Source organism: Ochotona curzoniae, unplaced genomic scaffold, assembly GCF_017591425.1.
Source record: "Ochotona curzoniae isolate NIBS_2020 unplaced genomic scaffold, NIBS_Ocur_1.0 scaffold_4953, whole genome shotgun sequence".
Classification (NCBI taxonomy): Eukaryota; Metazoa; Chordata; class Mammalia; order Lagomorpha; family Ochotonidae; genus Ochotona; species Ochotona curzoniae.
In genome coordinates, this window is record NW_024467127.1 from 4,469,964 (window position 1) to 4,476,229 (window position 6,266).

At 41.9% G+C, this 6,266-nt stretch overlaps 1 protein-coding gene and 1 pseudogene across 1 annotated transcript in view; both read right to left on the minus strand.

The window, feature by feature from the left end:
* MAP3K2 (mitogen-activated protein kinase kinase kinase 2) overlaps window positions 1-4,586 on the minus strand; it is a 55,046-nt gene extending 50,460 nt beyond the window's left edge. The window contains exon 1 of the mRNA XM_040971204.1: window positions 3,664-4,586. The gene's annotated coding sequence lies outside the window, so the exon portion shown is untranslated. The remainder of the gene's footprint in view (window positions 1-3,663) is intronic.
* Window positions 4,587-5,923: 1,337 nt separating this feature from the next.
* On the minus strand, window positions 5,924-6,017 carry LOC121150367 (annotated as a pseudogene).
* Window positions 6,018-6,266: the final 249 nt, after the last annotated feature.

A 6,266-nucleotide genomic window follows, 5' to 3' on the forward strand; every position in this document is an offset into this window, starting at 1 on the left:
AGTGAGCGAGTGGATTGAAGATCTTTCTCTCTGTCTCTCCTTCTCTCTGGAAATCTGACTTTGCAATAAAAATACATAAATCTTTAAAAAACAAATCATGGGCCCGGCGCGGTGGCACAAGTGGTTAAGGTCCTCGCCTTGCACGCCCGGGATCCCATATGGGCTCCGGTTCTAATCCCAGCAGCCCCGCTTCCCTTCCAGCTCCCTGCCTGTGGCCTGGGAAAGCAGTTGAGGACGGCCCAAGGCTTTGGGAACCTGCACCCGCGTGGGAGACCCGGAAGAGGCTCCTGGCTTCGGATCGGCATAGCATCGGCCGTTGCGCTCACTTGGGGAGTGAATCATCGGACGGAAGATCTTTCTCTCTGTCTCTCCGCCTTTTCAATAAAAAAAATAATAAAAATAAATCTTTAAAAAAAAAAAACAAATCACATGTAGGTGCACGCACACATAGCAAGTGCACACCTATCATGAACACTGGACACAGAGACCCTCATTTAGACAAGTGTTTATCATCACTCATTTCAAAGGCAGAGTTAGAGAGAGCGGGGCGGGGGGAGATACAAAGAGATCTGCCGTTTCCTGGTTTACTTCCCAAAGAGCTGTGACGGCAGGGCTGGGTCAGGTCCAAAGCAGTGGCAAAGACTTGAACCTCTGTCTCCCACACAGATGCAGTGGCCGAACAACCAGGACCAGAAAATGTCAGTCCCCTCCTCTCCCTCCAAACCACTCATGGCTAAAGGCATATCAAGCTCTGATTTTTCTCCTTTTTTAGATATTACACAGAAACAACATATTTGTAATCTGTAACAGATTCCTTCTTAGTCATCCACATTTTCTCTCCCAGTGGGTCATGTTCCTTACAAAAACAGACAGTAAGCACAATGATGAAGAACTCACAGGACGGGGGGAATCCGAGAGCCTACGAAACTGTGTCATAAAACGAAATTAAAAAAAAAAAAAAGCAAAAGGAAAAAGAACTCACAGGACTCATAGGATGGGAGTCACAGTACTTGGTTTAAATCTGCATCTGAGATACATCAGGTATGAGAGCTTAGGGCAAATAACCTTATCTGTCTGCCTTTGTTTCCTTACCCATAAACTGGAGAACTTCAGACTGTTATGGGAAGGCAATTAAACAAGCGAATGCTTGGAAAGTGCTTAGAAGTAATATAGTAACACATAATATATTATGGTATTTAGTATAATTAGGCAAATATTCATTAAGCAAAATAAAGTTCTTAAGCTGTTATGATTTGAATGTGTCCCCAGAAACATATGTTGGAAATGTAATCCTCAGTGTAATTTAACAGTAGTGATAAGAGGTGGAATTCTTGAGAGGTGATTAGACCACAGGAATGAACAGCTCGGTGCGCACTGTGAAAGTGGCTTGGGGACTCCACGTTCAGTCTCTTGTACACTCTGCTGTGATGCCTTCCACCACGTTAGGATGCAGCAAGAAGCCACTAACCAGATACAGCCCCGTGCTGCTTATAAACCACACATTCTCTGGCATTCTGCGGCAGCAGCCCAGAACAGACTAAGACACATACACTCAGGGAGTCTCCCTTCCCTCTCAGTTCTTAAACCACGGCAACAGTGCTGAAAAATTTCTGTTGAATGTCTATAAACCCTTAAGCTTTTTTTTTTCATTAGATTATCTTTAAAAACAAGAGTAGGGGCCAGCACTGCGGCAGGGCTAATGTTAAAACCACTAGTTGCATTGCTGGCATTCCACATTATGGTGCCAGTTAGTCCGGCTGCTCTGCTCCCAATCCAGCTTCAGCGGATATCACTGCAGAGCAAAGACGGCCCAAGTGGCTGAGCCCGTCATCCATGTGGGAAACCAGGCAGGGTTCCTAGCCCCTGGCTTCAGATCAGCCCAACTCCAGCTCTTGCGACCACTTGAGGAGTGAACCAGTGAAGGTCTTTCTGTCTCTCCTTCTCTCTGGAAATCTGATTTTTCTATAAAAATTTAAAAATCCTAAAAAAAAAATGACAGGGTCCAGCACTGTCAACAGGCTAATCTTCCACCAGCAAGGGCCAGCATCCCACACAGATGCCTGTTTGAGTCCTGGCTGTTCCACTTTGTTTTTTAAAGATTTATTTATTTTTATTGGAAAGGCAGATATACAGAGAGGAGGAGAGACAGAGAGAAAGATCTTCAATCCAATGGTTCACTCCCCAAGCAGCCGCAATAGCTGGAGCTGAGCCAATCCAAAGTCAGGAGCCAGGAGCTTCTTCCAGGTCTCCCACATGGGTGCAGGAACCCAAGGCTTTGGGCCGTCCTTGACTGCTTTCCCAGGCCACAAGCAGGGAGCTGGATGGGAAGTGGGGCTGCTGGGATTAGAAACTGTGCCCATATGGGATCCTGGTGCACTTGAGGTGAGGACTTTAACCGCTACGCTATCGCGCTAGGAGCTACACTATCGCGCCAGGCCCTGGCTGTTCCACTTTGTACCCAGCTCCCTTCTCATGTGCTGGAAAGCAGCAGAAGTCCTTGCGATCTTGCACCCACATGGGAGACCCAAAAGAAGCTCCTGGCTTCCAGCTTCAGCTCAGCTCTGGCAATCTGTTGCCATTTGGGAAATGCCAGATCTGGGGAAGACCTACCTCTCTCCCCCCACCCCCTCTGTATTTCCTCTCTCTGCCTTTTATACATAAATAAACCTTTGAAGAAAAAAACAAAACAAAACAAACAAAACCTCTTAAATCAAATCTTATCAGGCTGGTGAAGTTAAAGTATCTGCACCCTGAGTGTTATGCTCGAACATTTCTGTCAAACACTAGAAAAAAGCAAAAATAGCATAATTGGGTTTGCTCTTACCATCACTTAAAGTTCACTGACAGTATTACAAAACTCCTGTTTTCCTATCTGCAGAATGCTGTACCTGCCTCATATGTTACAAGGGTTAAATGAAATGCCTGTAAAGCACTTGAAATAATACCAAAGCATAGTGAGCACTCCAAAAAATAAAGGCCAGATTTATTAAGTTCAGCATTTGAACCCAATCGTGATCAGAAGACACTCTAACACACTATATTACATCACTTCTCATTTACTGTTCAACCTTAGAAACACTTGCCTCCTGGGTACCAATACGCTCTCTGATAAAACACTAAGTTCCAAAATATTAATGTCTTCAACAGCATATTTATATTTTGTTGATATAAGTTTAACACTTTCTGCTGCTTATCATATAAATCAAAACCCCCAATCACACCATAGTACTTTTCAGTTAGAACTCTGAGGTCCAAACACGCTGTAGACCTCAAACTCTAACATAAAAACTGGAGGCTAGCCAATTCTCATAAATAAATTTTCATAATGATTTTTATTGCGAACTTTGTAGAAAGATTATTGCACCTGGCTATCTTTATTATACAGGAAGCGCACTGTGAGCAAGAAACATTACTGAGATACCTTTGTCTCTCCCACAGCACTTCCAGCACTGTTCACATAGCTCGCCTACTAACAATGAGTCAATTCAATCTATCTGCTTTGTAAACATGCTTGATCCCACTTCCTGGGCCTTGGATCCTGCCTGTGCCCTGAATCTGCCTCTTCTTTAACAATCTTTACTCTTAACAGATACCTCAAGCCTACTTATTTGAGGTGGGCATTTACAGTATAGTAAGATGTTCAAACCCACACTGGCAAAGCACCTGGTTTGATGTCAGCGCAGGCTCGTGATCCTGGTTTCCTGTTCATCGGGTCCTGGGAGGCAGCAGTGCTGGCTCAAACAACTGGGTTCCTGCTGCCCACGGAGGAGACTCAGCATCAGTCCCTCCAATGGTTCTGAGCATTTGAGGAGGCGGAGAGAGGATGAGGACTCTCTTCTTTTTCTTTCAATGAGTGAGTAACTTCTTCACAAAATCATTTCCAATTAACTGCCACGTCAAGCACTTTGCAATTCATTTCTGGGTATGATTTCTTATACCTATCCAACTTGAAAATAAATTTTTGGGGGGTCAAAATGAGGGTTCTGTCTATACACTTCTTGTATTCGTTAGGCTAAAATGATAGTTACGCTTCAGTCCTTACAATAGCAACAATATTACTGCCTATCACTCATTAATTAAAGTTTCAGTATTTGAATATGCTACTTCTAATATGTATTTGGTGTTAATATTTCAAATATACTTATAAGATTTTATATGCTAAATAAATCTTTGGTACTTTGTAAGCACTTTATTTACCATATAATGTGAAGCGGATCCACACATTCCTGCTTGCTAAAGATAGTCCCGCTTTATGCTTATTAACTCGGGGTAATTTTTAAAATAAACAACTTTACTAAAGAATAGTTAACATAAAAAAGCTGTACAAATTTTGTATACGAATTGATGAGCCTGGAGATAAGTATACCTGTGGAAAAACCAGCATAATACATGGCCCATAATAATTTTAGATTTATCTATTTTACTTGAACATTAGACAGAGAGATCTTTCATCCATTGAATCAGTCTCCCAATGGCTGCTACTGCCACAACTGGGCCAGTCTAATTTTTGGAGTTAGGAGTTTCCAGGTTCCCCAGACAAGCACAGGGTACCGAGGCTTTGGGCCATCCTCTACTGCTTTCCCAGGGGAACAGTAAGGAGCTGAACCAGAAGTGGAGCAGCCAGGAAATGAATCAGTGCCCATGTGGGATGCCAGCACCACAGGCAGAGGATTATCCTGAAACACAACCACACTGGTCCCCATAAAAACTATTAAAACAATCTCTGTTTACATTCAAAAGTAAATTATATGGCCATACCCTAATATGTCCAACTCTTCTGCCACAATGAAGTTCTATGATTATACACAATGGCTGATAAATTCATCTGTTTATCTTCTCTGGTAATATACGGAAAGCAATCAAGCATTTTGGTAATAATTATGAAAGTGAACATCTACAACTAAATTACAAATTTCTTCAAAATTTATTTGACACCCTTTGATATTCTGTAAGATTTTCAATAAATGTTCAGCAAATTTTGAAAGTAAACTAGCAAGCAAAAGGGAAAACCAATATGAATACTTCTACCCAAAAGCCAATTACATATGATGTTGTAACAGTATAAAAATATAACTAGTAAAGCAACCATATAGCTCCCTAGTTCTTACTGATCGTGGAAAATCAAATGGAATACCTTCAAAATGCAAGCAAAAAAAAAAAATCATTAAACTAGGTTTGCGGGTCCAGCACGGTAATCTAGTGGGTAAAGTCCTCACCTAACATGCACTGGAATCCCATATATGTATCAGTTTATATCCCAGCTGCTCCACTTCCCATCCAGCTCGCTGCTTGTGGCCTGGGAGAGAAGCTGAGGACAGCCCAAAGCCTTGGGACCCTGCACCCACGTGGGAGACCTGGAAGAACCTTCTGGCTCCTGGCTTTGAATTGACTGAGCTCTAGCCATTGCGGTCACCTAGGGAGTGAATCAGCAGATGGAAGGCCTTCCTCTTTGTCGCTTCTCCTCCTCTCTGTATTTCTGACTTTCCAGTAAAAATAAATAAATATTTTTTTAAAAAAAGATACACTTCATAAAGGAGGAAAGTGATTTTTAGAGAACAAATGCCAGAAATTGGCAAATGCGGTGAAACTTAAACAAACACTTACTCAACAGAATGAGAATAAAATGCTTACTTTGTGGAAGTGAGATAAGCTGAAGTGTAATTTACAATAAATAGTACACACAATGTGCATACATTTTCACTTCACCTTGTCTACACCGGAATGACAGCACTTGATATCTTTCTACCCATCTTGGCCAAAGTGATCTTTAACAGACATCACCTCAAACAACAGTCCCATTACTATCCCGTGTAGTTACATGTGTTCTCTGCAGCAACATCACAGTGTCCTCAAATGCAAGCACAATGCATCTTGCATCTTCTTCTGTCCACTCGTATCTTCCTCTGACAGGCCCCTCTCCTTTCAAAACATACTCTTTTTATTTCTCCTTGCACACGGGCCATGCTAATCTTCTCTGTATTGTTCCAATTTTAGTATATGTACTGCCCAAGTGAGACTCTTATTTCTCAATCTTTTCCATTCCTTGTACAATAACTACTAAAAATAAAAGCTACTACTTGTATTAGGCTGACGTTCTACTAATATTTTGCAAGCATTTCATTTAATCTCTACAACAATCCTATAAGGAAGGCACTCTCCTTTTTAGAGATCAGAAAAATGGACCTGGGGAGCTTGGGCCATTTGTTCTCTGCCATTAATGCTAAATCTAGATGCTTATAAAACATTACTGCGAACTCTCATCCCCT